The following is a 12,979-nucleotide window of genomic DNA, read 5'->3' as shown; positions in this document are numbered from 1 at the left end:
ATTTCCCACCAGGGGTTGGGACAATCATGGGTTCCTGAATGATAAAAGAGGCTCATCTAGGGCCTATAGGAACCAGGGTGATGGCCATGAGAATGGGGTAGAGCTCATGCATTGGCTTTTGCCCACGTGCTAAATGTGTTTGTCCTGACCATCTTTTGCATTTTGTGGTACATTTTCTTGTTGAATGTGGCCAATTATGCTTTTAATTTTCTTTTTAGCTGCATCAACCTCTAGGGCATCATTTAGGCCCGACCCAAGGTGTGGGCAAGGGGAAGGGGAGGCTAACCCTATGTGGACCCAATGGAGGAATGTGGACCCAGGTGGGAGAAATGATGAATAGGGTTATAATAAGCAGAGGGGGAGTGATGTATGTGGATGAGGGAGCGGGACCACACAACCAAAATCGGGGTTTCCCATGAAGTACTATCACAAGAGCCTAAAGGTCAGTAAAAGAGATCCCATGGGACTAGGATCCAAGGTTAACATCCAACTACAACACTTAATTACCAAATGACAAGGCATACCTTTAGGTTTGGGAGGCCCACCTTCAAACATACGATCATGACAGATGGGTGAGGGACCATATGGCTGGATGAGGTGGCTGTGAAGTGGCACAACGAGCTAGTTGATGGCTATAAGGGGCTGCTGGTTGAGGATCATCTTGGAGAAAAAATTTCTCCTAGGGATATCATCCACAAAATGGTGGGTAACAAGACCATCCTTTTAGCCTTGGCCATGTCCTTCCTGTAATCATGTAACAAGATAGGATCTGCTGGTACAACAACAATTGTTGTCAGTAACTCCTTCAAACCATGCTTATCCAAAAGGAATAACATCCTGGTCTTCCAAATGCCAAAGTTGGAAGCTTCATCCAACTTGTCTTGATCTCTTAGTTCTATTACAACCATCTTCTTTGAAAATTGCGAAATTCAATCAATTGGAGAACTAATGAACTGGGAAATCTCCTCCATATGAAAAATCAACTCAACCTTCTCCTCTGCAACTCACACCGGCAAACTGCTACTAGGAATTTAGACTAACCTCCAAAACCTGTTGCAGAAATTCACACTACTCGATGCTTCACCCCTGGGCAACTCGCTCTATCTTTGAAACCTCTTCCAGCACTAGCACATGCACTGCTAACCCTGAAACACACACTTGCTCAACTGGTAGTATGATTCGGAAATTTGCACTACCTCAACTTGGCCTTTATTTCTGGAAATTTTGACCTTCCTTCTTGACACTGGAAAACTTGAAACCCTCTAAGAATTTTCCTGGAAGTTCCCTCTCTAAAACTTTGTGTGCTTTCTCTTCCTTTCCCTATGCAGATCTGCTATTGCAAAACCCTTGTGTTGTAAATCTTTGCGCTAGATATGCTATGCGAATCTCTGATCTGCTCACTGGAAACCCTTTCCGGCAACCTCACTGCCTGCTGTTACTACTATGAGACAATTCACACTTTTCCTCTGGAATGGACTGGAAATCGAATTGTTGTCTCTCTACAATTCACACTGCCTTGCTAGCTTGCACAAATCTGGTTCTCTGTGCTTTAGATCTCTCTCTAAATTGCACAAGCCTCATTTCTAAAGCCTGTAATCTGATCTTTACTGCTCTGATACCATGTGAAATTTCCACGATTGCAATAAACTAGAATTTAATCTTCTATCTACTATCAAATTATTTGTCTTTTGTAAATTAATATTATGGAAAATAGTAATAATTCACAATTGCAATCTTCACAAATAAAAACGCTATAGAATATAAAACAACTAAGAAAATATGCACACACACAAAAAAATGACACCATTATTTTTGGAAAATTTTCCCTGGAAAAACCTCGAAGGGAAAACAAGTGCATCAGATGTGGGTTTTATTATTATTTAGCAATTTGAGAGTACAATGAACTGGTTGCCTTTCATTGGAAAACCTCCCGCAAATATTGATCTCCTATAGCAAAATAAACTAGAGACTAACTATATCCCCCCGCTACTCGATCTGGCCCTCTCCTGACTACGTGCACTTCGTGGCTATTCGAACTACTTGGTTGGAAATGCGCATTGCTTCTCTTTAGAAATTTGTATAGCCTTAGAATCACCTCCTAGCAAGTCATCTTGCTTCCTTGTGCCTTCAGAATCCACTCGCTTTGCCTCTAGAAAGATAGGTTCGACCTCTAGCAACTAAAACATGGTCTCCAATAGGAACTCACAATGGGAACTTTGGCTACTCGCATTAGCTATAGCGGCCTCCTTTGCAGATGAATTCAACCTCCTCTTCTTCTCTCCCTAACACTAGAAAATACTGAGGAAAACTCCTCCATAATTCAGCTCCCAAATTTTTGCTAAACCCCTACCTTTGATGCTTCCTAGCTTCAATTGCGCCCTTGCTGAATACCTCCAACTAGGTAGTTGAACTGCTTAACTCACAATTGATTCGATGCACTTCTCCAAGCCCTTCGACCTGCTCTTACAATCTCTCGTTGGAGTCTCAACGACTATGATCACATCTCAACCGATCGTTAATATCATCTTGACTCTGTCAATTAACTTTTCCAGAAGTCTTTATAGCAAAACTGAACTTCCTCAACTAATTCACTTTAATAAACACTTTTCCTAAGTTAGAATTGGAAATTTTTTTAATTATGGCTAATTAATTAATTGATGTATCTCCTAATCTTTTCTCACAACCTTTTTTGGGTTTTGGAGATCTCGTGTTCCTTAGCCTCTTAGACATCATAGAGACTAGAACACTTGTCCACTGCTACCAAAAACTAACACCTCCCTTAATGAAATCACAATCCTCTTGAAGAGATAAATTCGTCTTCCTATAAAATGACCAAAGGCTCTTGGAATGTTGAGGCTTTCCTGCAACAATCAACGTCAGGTCTTCAAAAATAATTCCTGGAAGTTGATCCAAGTAGGGTGGCAAGGTTGTCCACCAAAATTGGAGACTAGCTAGGGTGGCAATGAAATCCACTGAAACTAGCATGAGGATTTCAATTGAAACCCTCAAGTCTGAAACTCGCTTGAGTTTCTCTTCAATAACAATGAGAGATGATCAAATAGGATAGAATGATCAGCAAATGAGTCCACACTCCTTTTATAATTCCTCCCCAAGCTTCTAGACTCTTTTTTTTTAATATTATATTAATATTATTTGATTATCTCATGTGTCCTGAACACGTTGAAGATAGGTGTTAACTCCTCCTCTCTTCTGCATCATTTTCTGCTGCAATTTCTTTTCCTAGGTACATCTTCCGCTATTCGGAAGAACCTTCATACAGTGAAGACAAAACTTCCCACATCTCTCGGGCTATATCTTTGCCCTGCAAGTGTGAGACCACATGATCTCGAACTCCATCGAGTATGAACCTCTTCGCCTTCCCTTGCTCGGCCTTGTACTTCTTCTTCTGATCATTGTTAGTGGGAACAACCACAACACTCTTGACGTAGGCTTCGAGATCGTACTCCTCCAAAACAGTTAAGATTATGGTCTTCCATATGACATAGTTGGAAGCTCCTTCCAACCTGTCCTGATCTTTAAGCCCATGCGATGCCATCTCACCCAAATTGTCGAATTGACTCCTCTAGTCACTGCTCAGCACTACTACCCGGCAAGTGAGAGATTCAAACTTTCGGCGAGAAAATTTATTTGAGGAGAAAATTCCCCTTCTATGTGTCTTTGCCCTTTTCTGACGGATTTCTGCCCCAGCAGAAACTTCGTCCTTCAAGCACTGCGCTGAGGCTCTGCGTCACTACCTCTGCCTCTACAACCTCACGAACTGGGAACCGTACCTCTATTGACTCTGTCAGAGAGAGATTTCCTCAGAATATCTTCTTCCTGGAAAGGATTGCGCAATCCCTTCAAGGGGATTCAAATCGCTGCCAAGTGTAGCGTTTGGCCTCTTTGCTCAGCGCTAGATTTGCTCTTCCTATTTCAAAATCAATGTTCCGATACCATGTTAAAATTCCTATCCTCAAGGAACCCCTACTGCAGCAAAAATTGAATTTACTTCTCCTACTTGATTTTAATATACATTATCATGTTATTTTTCTGAATACTGAAGCAAATTACTTCTGCGGCCTACACTACTTTAAATTTGATTTCATGAAATAGAAAACTGAGCAAAGAACAAGATACATAGGACGCAGTTATTTTTAGACAAAATAGTGCCCAGAAAAACCCAATGCGAGAAAATCGGTGCAACAACTCTGAGGGTTTTCTATTATTATGCAGTAATTATGAATACAACACTGGTTGCCCTCCCGACAAATCCAGTGACAGATAAAATATAATACCGGAAAACTGAGTGAGTTTTACCTCACTTCACCAGACATATTCTGGTTGATTCGGCAACAAAATTGGCTAACCCTGGCTACCTTTGCGTTAGCCCTGTGTCAGCCTTACCGACTATATGTTAGCTTTGCGCTATCTCTTTTGCCTTCTGCGTCAACCTTCCCGGCGGTTACGGTAGTTCTCCGGCAGTTTCGGCTCTCTGCATGAGGGAAGCTACTGCTTCTGCACTGGCCCTTCTGGCTTTGAGTCAGGCTTGCGTGGGTCCAGATTGGCCCAACGTCAGTCCTTCTAGTTGCTGCGCTGCCTCCACTAGCTTCTCTCCGTCTCTCTGTCAATACTCCCGAACTATCCCTACCCCTCTACTGCAACTGACCGCTTTAGTTCGAATTCTCAATTTCCTAGCCCCGGAAATCGAACTCCAGACCAATTCATTCTCTCTGTTTGTGTTTCTAGATGAACCCCAAGCGTCCTTATACTTTTCTCGTTGAGACTTCAATGGTCGAGATTAAGTCTCTATTCAACAACTAAGATTAAAACTTGATTTGATCCACCTTCTAGATCATTCCCACCCATATTTTGATTAATATCGATTAATACTTTAATTTTCTTAAGTTTAGACTTAGGAACCCCATTAAAAATATTAATTATTTTAATAAAATACAATCCGGGTGGAATTTCTTCAAACGGTTTCTGGGTTCTTTAGAACTCATGTGCCTTAGCCTCACCACCAATTTTCATGGCTAGAGCACATTCGATGCTACCAAAAACTAAAATTCAATGCGCAAGATTAAGTCTCTAATTAACGGCTAAGGTTAAAAATTTGACTTGATCTGCTTTCTAGAAAATTCTCACCCATATTTTGATTAATACCCATTAATACTTTAATTTTCCGAAGTTTAGACTTAGGAACCCGATTAAAAATATTAATTATTTTAATAAAATACAATCCGGGTGGAATTTCAGCAAACGGTTTCTGGGTTCTTTAGAATTCATGTGCCTTAGCCTCTCCACCAATTTTCATGGCTAGAACACATCCGATATTACCAAAACTAACACTCCCTCTTAGCGAAGAATGTGCTCTAGCAATAATGTCCAACTGTATGTTGCTCTGTCTCTGAAAGCATCTCCTTTCCACATTATTGCTGCCACCAACACTATGCTACTGCTGCTACTGTACTGCTTCCCATGACACTTCCACTGCCATTACTGCATCTGTACTACAACTCCCTCTCAAATGTTGCATCTACTATGTTGCTAGCACTGCCACTGCTAACACTGCATTCGTACTGCAACTTAGTTGCTGAGAGAAGCAACTGAAAAACACCCAAAATTACTGAACTAACTGTGTTCAGCATAATACCATGTGAATGTTGGAATCTGACTACTACTAGTCTCTGACCCTCTGAATCTTCTGCGCTGCTTTTGACTTCTGCACTATGCCATCTGCACTGCTGCCAACCTTGCTCTACGCTGATCAGTCTCTGGTCTCAGGGTACTGCATCTGTCTCTCCAACCAACCCACTGCATCATTTGACACTAAGTCCATCTCGCTACTGCTGAATCTTGGGCTCTCGTAGCAAGGATTTGATCCAAGAGGTGGGTTCTTCAAGAATCCTGCACACATGTTGTCCTCCTGACTATAGTTCTATATCGCCCCATTTCCCTATTGGAGATACGTCGACACTCATGGCAAACTCATCTTCGTCAATTTTTGCTGGAGCAGCCTTAGGATCATGTTTCTTATCCTTATCCTCTTGCTTCAAAGGACATTAGGATGCAAAGTGGCCCATCTCGCTACATCTGAAACATTTTACCTTTGAGATGTCCTTCGGTTTTGCTTCTGATGTCCCTTTGATGCTAGAGCTATGTTCTCCTCCTTCTCCTTGGTCTTCATGCCACTCCCACTGCTACCATTCAGGTTGACCTTAACTAGATCCCTCCTTAATTCTTCCTGTTGAAGGGCTGCCCACATATCCTCCCATGAAAGTAGTCTTTCCCTGCTGAATATACTTTGGACGAAGACTTGCCATTCATTCGAGACTCCATTCAGGGTCATCCTTACCATCGTGGTAGACTAAGGAGTAGACCCCACTGCAGCAAGCTAGTCTCTGGTGTCCTGAAGACATTGAAGATAGGAGTTAACCCCTTCTCCCTTCTGCATCAATGTCCGCTGCAACTTTTGTTCTAAGTACATCTTTTGCTGTTCAGAAGAACCTTCATACAATGAAGACAAAGCTTCCCACATTTCTCGGGTTCTATCTTTGCCCTGGAAGTGTGAGACCACTTGATCTCGAAGTCCATCGAGTATGTACCTCTTCGCCTTTGCCTGCTTGGCCTTGTACTTTTTCTTTTGATAATTGTCTGCGGAAACAACCACAACACTCTTGATGTAAGCTTTGAGATCGTACTCCTCCAGAACAACTAAGATTTTGGTCTTCCATATGACATAGTTGGAAGCTCCTTCCAACCTGTCCTAATATTTGAGCCCATGTGATGCCATCTCACCCAAACTATCGAATTGACTCCTCTAGTCAATGTGCAGCATTGGTTTGTTGCCTGGCAAGTGAAAATTTCAAACTTTTGGCGAGAAAAGTCCTCTAAGGAGAAAATTCCCCTTCTATGTGTCTTCGCTCTTTTCCGACGGATTTATCCCCCGTAAAAAATTGCACCCTTCAAGCACTGTGCTGAGGCTTTGCGTCACTCCCTCTGCCTCTGCAAGCTCACGAATTGGAAATCGTACCTCTCTGTCGACTCTCTCAGAGAGAGATTTCCTCAGAATCTCTGCTTTCCCGGCAAGGACTGCGCAATCCCTTCAAGGGGATTCGAATTGCTTCCAAATGCAGCTATTGGTCTCTCTGCTCGACGCAGGATCTGCTCTCCTTGTTTCAAAATCAATGCTCTGATACCATGTGAAAATTCCTATACTCAAGAAACCCCTACTGCAGCAAAACTGAATTTACTTATCCTTCTTGATTTTAACATACATTATCAAGTTAGTTTATGAAAAATACTGAAGTAAACTACTTCTGCAGCCTACAACATTTTAATTTGATTACATGGAACAAGAAACTGAACAAAGAACAAGATACATAGGACACTGTTATTTTTGGACAAAATAGTCCTCGGAAAAACCCAATGCGAGAAAACCAGTGCAACAGCTCTAAGGGTTTTATATTATTAAGCAGTAGTTTTGAATACATTTTTGGATGCCCTTTTGACAATCCAGTTATGAAGAAAAATATAATGGCAGAAAACTGAGTGAGATAACCTCACTTCATCCGACAGTTTCCCGCTGATCTGGCAATAGAATTGAAAAACCCCCGACTATCTCTACGCTAGCCTTGTGTCAGCCTCACAGGCTCTGCGTCAGCTCGACGCTATCTCTTTTGCCTCTTGGAACTTCTGTGTCAACCTCTCCTGGCTGTTCTGGTAGCGCCCCGGCCGTTCTAGATTTCTGTGTGAAGGTAGCTTCCCTTCTTTGTTGGTTGTGGCTCTGCATCAAGCCTGCGTGGGCCTAGACTAACCCAACGTCAGACCCTATAGGTGTTGTGCTGCCTCCACTGGTGGCTGTCCGCCTCTCTGCTCAGTATTCCCGAACTATCCCTACCTCTTTGCTGCAGAATGATCACTTAGTTCAAAGTTCTTAGCTTCCAAGCCCCAGCAATTCCGATCTCTAGATCAATTCGTTCTCTCGGTGTGTTCCTGAATGAACTCCAAGCCTCCTCCTTATACTTTTCTCGTTGAGACTTCAACGACCGAGATTATGTCTCTAATCAACGGCTAAGATTAAAAACTTGACTTGATCCGCTTTGTAAAACATTCTCACCCATATTTTGATTAATACCCATTAATACTTTAATATTTTTTTAAGTTTAGACTTAGGAACCTCATTAGAAATATTAATTATTTTAATAAAATACAATCCGGGTGGAATTTCACCAAACAGTTTCTGGGCTTTTTAGAACTCATGTGCCTTAGCCTCTCTACCAATTTTCATGGCTAGAGTAGATCTGATGCTACCAAAAACTAACAATTTCTTCAAATAGATAGTTTACACTTTGCTGTAGGTGTTCATCACAAAATTTTATTTGCTGGAACATATAGTCACTATTTTATTTATATCATCAAGTCTTCCAAAATACTTCTATACGTCTCATGACAACTCAGAAATTAGAGCACACTGTTAGATAACAAACATAACTCTCAAATGATCTTCTTATGTATAAAAAAATTGAGTATACAGTGAACAACAGAAGGGCAGCACCTGTTATTTAAATGTCATCCACTAGCAATATGTACAGACTTCTTTTTCAGTCTCCCTTAGCAGCGTTCCAGCACTTGATGCAACCATATGATGCCCTGTGGTGAAGAGATAGCCCAGGTTCCAAGGTAAGTCTCCTACGTCCAGTCAATGGGTCGAAGGTAAGTGAACTGTGTGCTATCCATCACTATTTTGGCTGCTCTAGCGTGATCAAAACTGGCAGCGCACAACCCAGCACTATAAACTAGCCCTTGACAGCCCAGAATAGAGGCCTCGTGACCCTTGAAGGCAACTAAACCCTCTGTGTTGAAGCTGCTGCTCCCAGAACCCACGAACAGCTAACAGTTTAAGCCTTAGGCAATTCATATCAGCCAACAACTTAGGTACAAACCTTCCAAAATGCAACAAGCGATTTTTGACTTGTCTCAATGATGATTTCGTCCCTTTTTAGTTGTAAACTTGACTAGGAATGTATGTTGTATGCATGCCCTCTAGTTGTGAACTTGACTAGGAATGTATGTTGTATGCATGCCCTCTATTCACCCAGGGAAAATTGACCTCATGCAGAAGAAATTCGGGCAATAGTTAAGAGTGGAACTAGGTCTCCTTCAATTCGAGTCCTTTAGAAGCTTTGCTCAGGAAAGAGCTCGATTTCTCCGTGGGTGGCTTTCCCAATGAGTTATTCCTCAGATTTGGCGTAGGCAACTTATGAGCTTAAATCTTAAGCCCTCACGAATTTTCTTCAACCTGAAAGATGAAAATGATGAATAGTAAATTGGACATTCAACTGATAAAACCTCTTTTGGTTTGAATCTTTAGAAAATCTTCTTCTATTTTGTTTTCTGACAGTGAAATCTGAGTGATTTCACTCACAAATCCCAAACTAGGGTGTCTTTTTGCAACACCGAAGTCTTCTAAAGCAGCGAGGGTTCCAAGCCCTCAACTTCTCCTTCAAACTCTCTCCAAGAGCTCTTTCTTCAAACTCACACGATGCACGAATGAGGAGAGTCTCCTCATTTTCCTTATTTAATGAGTTTAGGGTTGTCTTTTCACCTTCACCTTCCCCTTTTTTTCTTTTATTTTTCTTTTTTTTATAACTCACTTACCTTGCCCTCAAATTAAATATTTAAAAGCACTTTTCCTTTCTTTATTTAACAAAGTCACTTTTATAAACTAATTAAAGTCACTTTTAATGTCGGAAAATTCTTAATTCGCCTCTGTGGTCACACTGGCCACTCAAATCGCCTTTTTATCTTTTCACCCCAATTCCAACGAGCTATTACACTAAGGTGTTTCTCTAAGTAATCAACCGGGAACAACACCTTAAGCATAAATAATTAAAATATGCTTTTTATTAATGCCTTTTTACAGAAATCATCGGAATGCAATGGAGCCAAAATCAAACTGTGCGAAATTGATCTCGATGATGCAATATGGTAAGCGATCCCAGTTAGACCCACAAAACGCATATAAAACCCTCTGGGCCCACCAATGGAGTAATCTTGCTCCTATGGCCAGGGTGACACAAGCTCTGGAAAACCCTCCTAACCACCTCGCCTAGTAATCCAAAATTTTGGGACATTACATAAACCATCCTGATCCATTTGGAGATCCCTTTGCTCCACTCGTTATCCAACAAGATATAATCACCAAAAGCCCTCTCCATATTGCCAGTTAGTAGAACACCTTGGTCATGTGAAACCCTGATCAACTACTCGAGAGGCTACCCCGCTGAGAAACTAATCCCATGCACTTCAAGAGTAGACTCCTGAAGATACGATCCAACCCCTGTGGAAATGAATCCCTTTTCACATTAACTCTCTATGATCTCCTTTTGTTGATCATCCTTCTATACTAGTGAAGTGCCTCGTCATCAACGAATCACTAAGGAGCGAAACGCTTTCTACAAAACTAAAACCCAATGGAAGACCTGAATGATCTCCCTCTGTAGAAACCATCTCATCCCAAAGGTTAGCTGAACTTCCAAGTCTTGTAATGCCAGGATCTTATGCTCCCTACAAAAAGAAATTGTCATGTTGGAACTGCAACACTCCGATCATTACTGACTGCCCATCATGCTCGTACTAGATACTCCTCCCCATAACTCTTGCCCATTATATTGGTAATGGTTGAAGCTTTTACCAACTTGCAAGGACAACTCAACATTGCTAGAATCTACCACCCAATGGTTCACTGCGATCCTTAACAACAATAGGGGTACCCTGCCTTGCCAAATAGTGAAGGTCTCACCAACTTCCCATGTGTTAGCCCAAGAATGAACTAGATCACTCTTTGCCATGACTCTACTCATCACGAAATAGAATGACCTATCAACCAACTAAATCCCTGGATCCCACACCTAGATTTGTTGTGTCATAGTTCTCACCACTGTTGGAATCCATTTGTGCCTTGCCTCTGATCCCTACGAGCAATCAATATATAGACTCCATATATCATGAATCAATGTAGTGCATGCTAAATTGCCTGTGTGTGCCATACCACACAGTGAGATTTGCTGTCCTGTCTCCTGCACTCCTTCCTTGATACTACCTGGAGCCTCATCCACTATACCTCTTGCTCACATAATGCCTTGGAATGTCATGCTAGAAGTGTATCATACACCTCCCTAAGCATAAACTCAGGAACATAACATATGCTATCTTTGTAGTCAACTCTCACTCCGACCATATACCTCAGTTGGGAAGTATTCCTCCTAATACATCGTGCCCCATCTAGTTGTCTCAGGTGAACCTCCTGTGTCCTACTGCTCCTGATGAGAGCATCAAGGGACAATAACCAAATACTATGTGACTGTGAGTGATATGGAAGAGAGATGGGTGTGTGTGTCCCTATGGGTATGATGACTAGATGTTCATGCGTCCCCTCATCGATCTTGAGTGAATTAAATCCAAGATCTTTTTTTGAAGCACCATACATCATTGCATGCAACCGTGTACTCCTGTACTCTTTTGCTAAACTATGTACATTGTGGCATATTCTTATACACCACCGGATATCATATTGTTCGCTGTTGTACCACCTTGTGCCAATTGGTATCGTATGTGCCAATGTACTCATATTCATCATTCTACATAGAATCTATTGTGATGTGGATCATCCCTCCTAATGAGCCCAGGTACGTTTGAGTGGTATAGCTCCTCACAGGCTAACATATATGTCATTGTTGTACTGATACTTAGTGATCCTCGTGCCCAATACACCAATGGAAGGATGTCATCCCCATACAGTGCTTTTCCTAGCAGCATACCAATCCATCTGAATAACTCCTGATAGGGCATGCCGACCACCCTACAACCTTACCATTGAACGATGTGCTTGAAGTTGGCACATTCCTCTTTAAAAACTAACTTGCCACTAGCGTTTACCAATACTTTCATGGGAGTGTCAGGAATGTGAGTGCTTGGTCACTAGGTCAATCATTCTATTAATGCCATAGGCATATTGCACGTCTGGTAAATGATGGAGACTCCCACCTGGATCCAAGTGCCAACCCGTGCTTCCAACTTCCTCGATGTCTGAAGGCTCCTGTTGGGCTATTCCTCAGACTACGATTATCTCCACAAGTGTAACCTACTCCATCGGGTACCGAATCAAGATATCCCTCCATCCAATTCCAAAGGAGGGATCAAATGCATAAAATCTTGTGTACAAAACAAGCCTTCCATGCTGATGTTATGCCATACTCGACTCATATTGCTCTGTCTCGTTGACCTGGTCATCCCATACAATCCGTCTAGGTAACTTTGCCTCTCTTTGTCCAATGCATAGAGGTGAGCTGAATGTTATAAGCCCCATCCATGTGCCTTTGAAGTGAACTGTGTTGAAGTCCCAATACACGCTCTCCTTGCTACTTCACTAAGGACTTCAACCATTTCTCAACACTAGATATCCTAACGACTAGCTCGACACATAATGTTTTGAGGCCTTCTAGTTCACTAGTGTGTTGCCCCACAGTACCTCGAAGCGCTTGGGTCTTCTTCTTCAGTGCTTGAAGATCTTCCCTTAGGTGCTCAAATCTCTTCTGGTGGCTCTCGTCCAGAAGCCTTGGACCCACGCTAGATGTTTTAGTACCCACTTGCACTTCATCGGTGGGTGGTTGGTCCATGGATGAATGCTCACCCATCTCAACCATCTCTATCTCTTGAGCCTTCAAAGGGCTCTCCAAAGGTGGAAGCCTATAGCCCTCATGGGGAAGATCCAAGCGATCATATTCTCTCATTGATGTGAGTCAATGGGCACCTCTGTGTCTCCTTGCTGACCATGACCCCTCTACCACCTTCTACTTGCTGATCGTTTTCTCGTTGTTTCTTGCTCTTCTCTAATTTTTGCAGTTCATTGATGGCTCTAATGGTGTTCCAAGAGTGTCTTAGAGTTTGTTTTATCCTCTGGATCCTATGCTTTAAG

The sequence above is a fragment of the Pinus tabuliformis genome, chromosome 5_1 (assembly GCF_031772625.1).
Source record: "Pinus tabuliformis cultivar Carrire ecotype Pingquan chromosome 5_1, CPIR1, whole genome shotgun sequence".
NCBI lineage: Eukaryota > Viridiplantae > Streptophyta > Pinopsida > Pinales > Pinaceae > Pinus > Pinus tabuliformis.
The sequence above is the reverse complement of the archived record's forward strand: the minus strand, read 5'-3'. Positions refer to the sequence as shown.